The following is a 10,457-nucleotide window of genomic DNA, read 5'->3' on the forward strand; positions in this document are numbered from 1 at the left end:
ACATCCCAGAGCATGATGCCACCACCGTGCTTTAATGTGGTGCTTCCAGACTGATGAGATGTTTCTTTTGTGAAATATCTTTTTTTTTTTAATTGCTGAAATGTTTAGTTTTTGCATTGCCCTGTGTCTGCCTTAGATTGTGTTAAACAAACTTTGCAAACAAATGTCTACTTGTTGATTTTTCTCCCTTTTTTTAAAGAACAGACTCTAAAATATGTGGAACAGATTGAGGTGTAGGTTACTCTTTGTGTTAGAGTTGTTGGTTCTTCAGCTTTTCCTGCCAATTAAAAGAAGAAAAGAACTCAAAACTAAGCTCAAAGTGGACAGAGTTTCCTTGGTATTGAGTGAAACTGATAAAAATGCTACTGTTCTTTATGTTTACTTTCTTATGACCCAAAGATGGCTTACAATCATGTCACAAGACTGAGGTGGAAGAGGATCCAGATGTAGAAAGAGTGAAGCACAGGTGACTAATAAATTCAAGTTTAATTTTCATAAGAACTGGAAAAGATTTGAGAAATGTACAAAAAGCTAAGAAATACACATACACACAATGAGCAAGCCAAGGGGGAGCTTGACAAAGACAATCAAATGGCTGAATACATACTGAGGAAGAAAATGGCTAGATTCAAAGCAGGCGTGTTGTTTACCAACCAACAGGAAGGAGAAAGCAGTACTAACATTACAAACCAGGGACCTGAGGGACTAAAGAAACGAGACATAAAAATAGTACTAAGAACATATGAAGATCCAAAACAATTTTTAAAAACACAAAAGTCAGACCAGGATTCGTCACCTCCAAGCTGTTAATGTTTCAAAGTTCCTCTGGGTAGAAAACCCAGAATACCTCATGCTGCTCAGGGTCACAAGCAGGGAAATGGTTTGTTCTGCAGCAGGACAGGAAACCCAAAGACACTCACTTTAAAGCTCGAAAAACAAAATGTTATGACTTCCTAGACTTTCCTCCACAAGCCAAAGACATAAAAGGCAATTTCTGACATATACAGAAACTATTTTTTATTAAAACTATTAAAACTATTATTATTATCAGCTGCAAGAACTAAACAATGCCCTGTAAGTATCCCTTACAGGGCTCCGTAACAATGTCCTCAAACAAGTAACAGGTTGAGAAAAGTAGCTGTAGCAACAGGTGTCAGCCGCCACAAGAAGGCGCTGTTTTCGCTCCAAACCCCAGCAAACGGCACCGGGTTTGATTTGATACAACCTGGGAGCGTCTGAGGAAGAAATACAGGTTGGAAAAAAGAGCAAAAGGGACTGATAAAGGGGGAAAAGAGGGGAGAGAGTCGTTGTGGTAATTTCTTACTACTATTAATAAAACTGTCTGCCTTATCCTCACTTAAACAAACTTTACCATCAAGATTTAGTTCAATCTGATATGAATGATCACTATTTTGGTTGTTTTCTGTTTCTACAGCTGTTTAAACTACTGAGAGATCTAACAGCATTCATGTGACACAAAACACAAACAAATTATGATCAGACATTTATTAAAGCTGTTCTTACAAAACCACATGCACTGATCTGTCACTATAACTGGACCTGTGTAAAGCACTACCTAAAGGCTGACTAAAACAGGCAACAACTGTCAGAATATTCCAGATTTTACTAGTTTTAACTGTGTCAGCACATAAAGCACAAACAAGTGTTTAAACGCGAGACAGTGTCAATCAGATATTTCAAATAAAGTAAAAACGGAGTAACAAACTAACTGGTACACAAAGAAAGCCTTTCCCTCCACTGTGAAATAGGCTGAACGGTCCCACTTTCCCTTAATCTGTGTCTGACTGGTGTTTTTGTTTCTGTCCTGAACACACACTGAACAGAGATGGTGGTAGTCCGGTTTCCATTGCCGCCTTTTGGGAGGTTTCCCTCTCACCAGGCATTCCTGGTCTTCTAGTTCTGCCCTATTCGGTCTCCACTTCCTGTGACGATTCATGTTCGCTGAAAGCTGACTTGATGGTGATGATGCTGCTGCAGCAGCTGCCAGGCCTGATGCATGAAGCAGGGGTGTACAGAACTGACACAATGAAGTTAGAAGACGTGACAGCGGTGGGAACTGTCCTTGTCTGAATGAGGACCAGACTGGGGCTGATGGACTGAAGCAGAAACTGGAAGAAGAGGACAGGGTTTGTGGCGTCTGATTCTGCTCTTAATAGGACCGAGCGGGTGATGGTGGCTGCTGATTCTGTGCAGACAAGAAGCAGGTGGGAGATGGGGCTGCTGGAAAGTGACCTGGCTGGTGTGAGGATGATGAAACAATGCTGCACAGAGCCAGTTTTCCCACCTACTCATGGACGTATCGCTGCCTTGTCTTGATGGTTTTCAGGTTTCTGAAACTCCACGCATTTATGTCCGTGTTCCACAGGAACAGAGGGGAGCTGTTCGCTTCTGGCAGGGGATTTTCAGACACGGAGACCGTCTGAGGAAGCTGTACTCCATGCAGGAGAGTGTCTCGGTCTGTTGTTTTCCCTCGCTCATGTAACCTGAAAAACAGAACAATATATGATGTTTACTTTTTAAGACAAGCCCATCTTTAAAGTGCAATATCTGTTAAAAATAAGAGACATCTTACCAAGCACACAGAGGTGTTGTTGATGGGGACTAACAACAAGTTGGTCTGATCTTGTATGGGCTGGCAGCCTTCAAGCAGCTGTTTAAAATGGTAAATGGCACTTTTATAGCACTTTATCAAGTCCAAGGACTCCAAGGTGTTTAACAACACAATCAGTCATCCTCACATTCACACTGATGGTGGTGAGCTACATCGTAGCCACAGCTGCCCTGGGGCGGGCTGACAGAAGTGAGGCTGCCACCGAACCCTCGGACCGCCACCAGTAGGAAAGACAGGTGAGACAGAGGGAGAGAAGGTTCGAACACCTACCTCCTGAGCCACTGACACCCACATGGCAGTAGGTTTGCACAATCGACTGTGGAATGGGCAGAACTTCTCCCTTGCAGTCCTTTGTTCGGTTCCTCACTCGTTGGTATTCTTTCAACAGCTTCAGGCAAATGCACTCAGTTTTTATTGGTGTCGGGTCTCATGAACAGTATCTGTGGAAAAAAGGATGCAAACAAATTATGCATTGTGTCAAATATGAGACAGATTACCTTTTAGCTGCTTGCTGACCAGGTGCAGAGCCACTGCGTTTCTGGGAAGCTCTTCCTGGTTCTGGCAAGGTTCTCTTCTTACTTTTTAGGGTGTATTTGGAGGGCCACTTGCCGTGAGGCGTTCACTGTCCAGGTGTGCACCAATAGGTATTTAAAGGTGCTCACCCTCCTTTGTGGTCTCCTCCTTGAGACATAAAACATAACAAGAAGTGCATTTCTTTTAAACTGGGTTATAATTAAAATGATCTTAAAGTGTTTTTAACAAATGTCACATTTAAGTGCAAAAAAATAAAAACCAAAAGATCACAAACCTGCACTACAGCAGTTTCTGTCAACATAGAGGATTTCTGGCTCTGGTTCCAATCATTATTTAGGTGATTTTTTTTTGTCCGGACTTTCTGATTGAAGACAGGAGCCAGTGGACACGTGTCTCTCTGCAGGATGACAGGTTTCCATCTTCCGCCTTCAGGTCTTTAACTAAAAATAACGACGTGAGCGGCGTAAAAATAAAAATATATCGCGTGAGATAATATATGTGCTTTTTGTAAAACCCCACGGCAACATGCGGACAGACCCACGTTAAAACTGATAAACAAAATAAACCAGACATACCGATTTTTACACGGTTTTACAAATGAGTCAAAAAGCAGGAAAAGAGGGAATCCATCTCGGTTTTTTATTTTTCGCGCACAGTACGCGTGACCTACGTCATCACGTAGGTCACGTTAGGAGTCGTTAGGACTTTGTTAGGAATTGTTAGGACTTCTGCTAGGAATGGCTTGGACTATAAAGTGCTAGGATCATGTTAGGAATTCGCTGTGGGTCTGTAGATAAAGAGACAGCGGCCGGTAGTAGCGTGTGGTTGTCGTGGCCGAGTGGTTAAGGCGATGGACTAGAAATCCATTGGGGTCTCCCCGCGCAGGTTCGAATCCTGCCGACAACGGTCTTTTTTTTTTCATTATTTTAATAAAAAAACTATTTTACTTTGCACAGGTTTGTTACCGTCAACACTTTACAAGAAATATCTAAACATATTGAAGTGTATGACGAATTTTCTGCCTCATTGAGAATACAATATTGAACATTTTTAACATGATCCATGCTGACTGAATGCTGCCTGCATAAAAACCATCTATTTTTAAAAATGATCGCTGTTTCTCTTTTATTGGGGTTTCACAGTCACTAAAAATGTAATCCAAACTGCACTTCACCTGCAGCATACTCCAGCATTCTCTCCTTAACCTATAAAAATTACAAAACCAACACACCTATTCATTAATGTGTGTGTTTGTGTGCAGAATCATTCAGTCTAATCCTTTCAGTTCTCAGCTCAAATCCGGTGACCTCGAGGCCTGGGTGGAGCGCGTAGGAAATTTCTGTGAACGTCTGAGTATATGCTTTAATCTGAAAGTTAAGAATGCAGTAAATGCTATCAATGATTGGCTCACTGTTATTAACTTATTAGAAAACATTTACTTCTGGAAAAGTTCACATAAAAGCCTAAAGCCCTGCGCTTTCTGAAATTGGTAGGAAAAAGGCGACTTCATTACAAATGAAAATGTTAGAAAAGACTAATGTTTCTATGTTCGCCGTCAGTGGATGTTTTGTTTTCTGAGATAATATGACTGAGTTTAAACTGGGCATCTAATATGACTCAAACACTCCTACTAAAACATAATTTCGTAATATAATCCCATTTAGGGAAGAATAAAAATGAAAGTAATGTTTTTTAAGTCATTTTTTATATGCTGCACCATGTTAGTGATGCACTAAAACTGTTTTTCAACTAAGAATAAATGATATCCCTTGCTTTTTTTGCATCTCTAATGAATTGCTGGTCACGTTACAAACCCCCGATGAATCCCTGAACCTGCAGATCAGCTTTCTGATAGAGCTTTAAAACGCATCAAACAGCATATAGCTGCAGGTTTTAGCAAACCTGATACAAGTGTCGCCTGTTGTAACCCTCATTTTTCTTTTAAAATAGTACGCCTTTGTAATTACATTTCTGGGGAGGTGCCCCTTACCATTTTTACAAAGCATGTGTGAGCATGCGAGCTTTTCCCCCAAGTCATTCAAATATAGATCATTTACATGCCATTTGATATTATAATTTCCTGCGCATGATAGATCACCTCTGGGAAATTAGAAACGATGTGGAGTACCAGTGATGGAAAATGTAAAGTTACAAAAACAAGGCGTTTTGCTTGCAGGTGTGTAGCTGTCTGTCAGGGATCCCCGCTTTGGGAACCATCAGGCTGAATGACCAAGACGCTGATTTCACAATCAACAAACTGCACCTCAGCTCCTTCTGTTGAGAGGAACTGGGCCATTGGTTTGAAAATTGATGGTTTTGTTCACTGGAAAACAAACGCACTCACGCCAACAACACGCGCAAAGCATTTCCTCCCATTTTCAGGCAAGTGTGTAAAGCTCAGTGCCTTGAAAATTGGTCCATTAGCTCCCAAACAGATAGCATCTCAGAGCTCACACACCACAGAAAACACACACACACGCTCCTTGTAACGTACAAGGCCACCTTTAAGTGAGCGTGTGTCCAACACACGCTGGTCTGTGAAAAAGAGGTCATTTAAAGATCCATCACCATCTGTTTTGGTCCCAGCATGCCATTTTCTCCTCTGTGGGGGCCTTTGATTTACCAACAAAAGAGTACAATTGCTTACCTTTTTCCCCACTGTGCAACCAGATATCCAGTCTTAACTGCTTAAACAAATCAAATACTGCTGGGCATCTATCATATCATCATAGGTATGGCCACCTGTGCAACCATTGTAAGTAAACACAAACACTTAGGGGCGCCATTTATAGGCTGATCAGGGAACATATTTGCTGTAGATTTCACATAAGGATGCAGATGGATACTTGGCTGTAGAGCCTGTTTCTGTTTCTAATCTTACAGTACATGTGGGTTAAAGTAATAGCCATCATGCCCTCATATTTTCATATTATTTACTTTGGAAAGCAGCTGGTTGCTGATTCCTAACAAAAAACAACAACTTAGTTTAAGAGCATCAATTCAAAGAAATGTATGGACCTGCATCACATGAAGGTTTTTTTATCTTATCATAGGATCATAAAGTTAGCCCAATGCAATACTTTATTTTAGTCAAAGATTTGGCCCATTAAAACCTTGTGCCCATGTGCCCAGCATGTTTAGATTTTCAACACTCCTTGTCACTCAAGGGGATATTTTTTTCCAAAAATTATACGGCTTGCAGTTTGTTGAAATCCTAAATGGTACAGCCATGCATGATGTAGCATGTTACGATAAAAAAAACAAAAACAAACTTGTTAATCAAACATTTCTGGAAACTTTGACCGATGCCAACTGCCAGCGGTTTACACAAACGCCCCACCCTGTTGAAAGGTTTCCCAGGATACAAAGCTCGCTTCAGTCGATTAAACCTGCCGCGGCATGTTTGCCGAAATGACTGAATACGATGATCTCTGCTGCAACAGTTTCACACACAACTTTTGTTCCAGTTTCTTCATGGCTGGAGATTTCACTGTAGAGGTTTTTTCTTTACTGAAATGAAAAAGTTGGGAAGTTGAGACACTTGCTTTAAAGAAACAAAAACTTAGTCAAGCTACTGTTTTTGCAAATTTAGGCAGAACTCTCGTTAAGCTGCCAGAATCAGGTCATGCGCTTGCATTTCTCAGCCTCCAGATGGCAAATGTGTCCATTTCCTCATGTTGACTATCCACCATTTTTTAAACCGTCCCTTAAAGCTGATGTGGATGACATACCGTTTTCGTATTACAGTCTATCATATGCAGCTGTAGGAATGCTGAAAGGTCTTTAACTGAATGGCAAGTGTTACAAAACAGGCAAGGGAAAGATAACATTCCTTTAATACAGCTGGGTTGCTGTGAACCACGCCATGCCATCAGGGAAGAGTAAAGGTTCAGGAAAATAAAAGATAAGTTACACTAAGAAGAGAAGGGCTTTGAGGAAAAGGACAGCTGGAAGAATGGCAGGATGGGATTGTTATTCCCTTCACTCTGCAGTATCCCAGGGGCGAAATTGGGAAAAGTCAAAGTTGGTGAAGGAGGAATGAGAGGTCATGCTTTTCATGTCAACAGAAGTGTCTATCTCCAGAGGGAAGCAGAGCAAGGCCGTAGAAACACTGGAGTTATAACCCAGACAAGGAAGGAAACTTGTTTTTTGGCAAGTGTGTATCTGGCACTTTCATGCTACTTTCACAGCTTTGAAGCTTTTTGAGCGAGCAGCCTGAGGAAGAGGTGTTAGCCTTACATGTTGACATGGAAGAATCTGCCGGGAGCATCCTGACTATGCGGGCTGCGAAAAGGCAGAGGTGCGACAGGAAGATGGCAAACTGTGGCCGTCATGTCAGTAAAGGTGACAGTGGTGCTTTTCTCGAGCCGTTTAGACCCTCAGCTGGTTTCAGTGCAAAGTGTAAATAAGGAACTCACCTCCCACATTCAAAAAAGTGAGCTAAACTTTAATTAACATTAACTTCAGGATGTTTTACATATGGGATCCATCTTTCATTCTTACTGGACTACACCAGAGTTTGTTTGACAGCAAACTGATACTCATCTCTGAAGAAAGTTTCTGATTGGTTGAAGTGCATCAGGGTCCAAATGGCAGCGTTCACACTTCTTCAAATTCTCGTTGTTAACAGTGGCTGGATCCATGGATGGGAGCAGAGAGACACCGGCGCCTGCTGAACACTGATCAGTTCCTCGAGGCGCTTTTAGACCAAAGGGGACAACTTCACAGTCCTCCTGACCATTTGTGGTATGGTTTTCCCACTGCTGTCACTCTGGCAGTTCATAGTCCCTATGATTACATTTATCTTTTATTTAGCTAGATGCATCTTGGCTCAACAGGGAGTAAAGGGATAAGATTGGTCCTTACATAAAGGCTGCTAGGCCGAGCAAATCGAACACTGTTCCAGAACTTGCACGATTAAAACTGCATTTCTAAAGCAGAATCTATTTAACTGCATTGTCTGCTATGACAAGCCTTTCTTTGAGCGTGTGCAGCACAAAGTGGACTGATTTGTTGGATGAGTTTTGGCTCCTGTATCAGCTGCTTCTGAATGTTTGTAGTGCTCTTTCAAACTCTCCTTTAAAACTTAAACAAAAAGACCCACAAATGGGACTTAATGCACGCGACCGTTCAGACTGTCAGCCAGGTGTTGCACAATCACAGTGTTCCCCTGGTGGTGTGAAAGTAAATATACAGGTCTGAATAACCATCCAAAGTGGGATTAGCAGTCCTCAGAGTACTTAGAACTGAATTGGAAACACCTTCTTTGTAACCTTCTACAGTCAGTTTAACTTTTCTTACTTTTATTTTGAAGCTACGTTTCAATATTGTGCAAAATTACAATTACAGTTACAGAGAAAAATGTCCAACTTGGATATAATAGCAGGGTATGGATGACTGAGACGCGGCAGCACCATAATGTTGGGTCAGGTTTAGTCCTCCTAAAAGATAAAATTGAAAAACATCTCTCAACTAGTTCATGTTCAATGCTGCAAGCTTCACCTGGAGGGCTCCCAGTAATCTCAGGTACACTCACTCCTTGTCAGGGCTATTTTCCCAGGACGCTCCCCTGGTTTCTGTGGTGGGAATGCAGTATGTAGAGGAGAGAATCTCCCAAAAGACCTTTGTTCGTGGAAACCTCTCTGCAATCAGAATGCATCTTATGATGGCTGATCAGAACAAACCAGCAGTCCAGAATCAGTTTCATGAAATGCAGTGTTTTCCTCTGTATTGTAGTTGAAATTAGAAGCTTTTTATAACATTTTTTCTAAGGTGTGTTGTCTCTTTGTGCAATCAGTCCTTACAGAAAGCCTAATTGTTGTCTAGGAGTGCTTCAGGAGACACTGGATGACCGATCCTTTACCTGACCACAGCAACCCAATACCACTCAGGTGGGGGCTTGGATGTTTTCCAGTGTAGTGATAAAAGAGGCTTGTTATAATTTTAATGGATTGGGTGGGGTTTTTTTCTGTAAAAGGATCAATCGTTCAGATAAACAAACGCTTCCCTGCCATTACGCAGAGTGCGCTGACATCCACTCAGTCTTACTGCGACACGCCCTCCGCATTCCACTTTTATTTGACTTTAAAACACGCGAGACTGAAAATCTGATTGTGTTACTATGAATAAAAGATTTACAGCAACGGCAACAAAGAGGGAGATTGAGAGAAAGAAAGCGAGAGAGAGAGGCTGGGGCAGAACGCCAGCATGCAGATGAGCTCATTGTTGAAACAGGGATTTCCACATTTCCATGTGTGTGCCCCCATGCCATGACACAGACCTCAAAAACACGAGCTGGGAGGAAAATAGGGGCGCTCCCATACACACATCCATACACTAATATGTGGGCTTGGCGACAAACTAATCTAGACTGATGAAAATGCTTCTGTTCTATAGTTATTGTTTTAAAACACTATGGGGCTTTGTTCCAGTGAAGTCCAGGAAAGTTTGGCAGAAAACTAACAAATCGGGCAGCGCAGTAAACAAAAGTTATTCTTTATTTTATTTAACTAATGCAGCCAGACATACCCAGTGGTTACATGGACACACGGCAGGCTGAAACACGAGGAAGAGCTCTCATTTAGAGGTATGTGGATCGATCTAAATATCGATACTACAACTACAAACGTTGGTATCGGATCGCTACTATCGAGATGGGATCGATACATGAGTTTGTTTCTTCAATTTATTTAAACAAACCAGAAGTTCAGCGTAAAAAAAGTTTTATTACTTTTTTTCTGAACAAAAACAATAAGAAAAATAAGAATGTAAATTTAAAACAATTATTTTTCACTTTGCAATGATTAGGTTTTCTCAGATTTAGTTAGTCACACTATTTTTTTTTATTATTATACTTTATACTATTATAATATTTTCTGAATTTTAAGGTGCTAATAATCAGATAATTAACAACGGAAAGCAAAAATCAGTCATTTAATAGTCATGGAAGTATATTTAGGTTTAGGATATTGATGAAAAACCTGCAAAACTCCTCCCATCCTGAACCTATACAGTGGTGTGTGTGTGTGTGTGTGTGTGTGTGTGTGTGTGTGTGTGTGTGTGTGTAGTCAGGTGGACCTCCCTGGATTTTAATTAAAGACTGCCCTAAAAGGATCGGATCGATACCAGCGATACTGGACCTGCCGGTACTTGGAGTTGGATCGATACCAGACTTTGCAGGATCGCCCCGCTGTCAGTGGGGATAGGCCTGCGCCGCGCGGTTTCCATGGCGACCTGGCCCCTCCCTTTGGCTCGCAGGGGAGGTGTTTTGAAAAGTTCACTGCGTGTTTGT

The 10,457-nt window shown here is 41.5% G+C and overlaps 1 long non-coding RNA gene and 1 other non-coding gene across 3 annotated transcripts; one reads left to right on the top strand and one right to left on the bottom strand.

Annotated features, from left to right (window-relative positions):
* Positions 1-934: 934 nt before the first annotated feature.
* LOC108244291 lies at positions 935-3,807 on the bottom strand. 2 transcript variants are annotated; one of them, XR_001808920.3, is made up of 5 exons: positions 3,441-3,807; positions 3,212-3,313; positions 2,903-3,072; positions 2,594-2,671; positions 935-2,504 (listed from the first exon to the last, which is right to left on the bottom strand). It is a non-coding gene; the product is annotated as an uncharacterized LOC108244291 (long non-coding RNA). The 2 variants fall into 2 exon arrangements; XR_003039802.2 differs by having other exon boundaries at positions 3,149-3,313.
* Positions 3,808-3,990: 183 nt separating this feature from the next.
* On the top strand, positions 3,991-4,072 carry trnas-aga. The gene has a single exon. It is a non-coding gene; the product is annotated as a tRNA-Ser (tRNA).
* The last annotated feature ends 6,385 nt before the right edge of the window (positions 4,073-10,457 follow it).

Source organism: Kryptolebias marmoratus, linkage group LG6 (genome assembly GCF_001649575.2).
Source record: "Kryptolebias marmoratus isolate JLee-2015 linkage group LG6, ASM164957v2, whole genome shotgun sequence".
Lineage (NCBI taxonomy): Eukaryota > Metazoa > Chordata > Actinopteri > Cyprinodontiformes > Rivulidae > Kryptolebias > Kryptolebias marmoratus.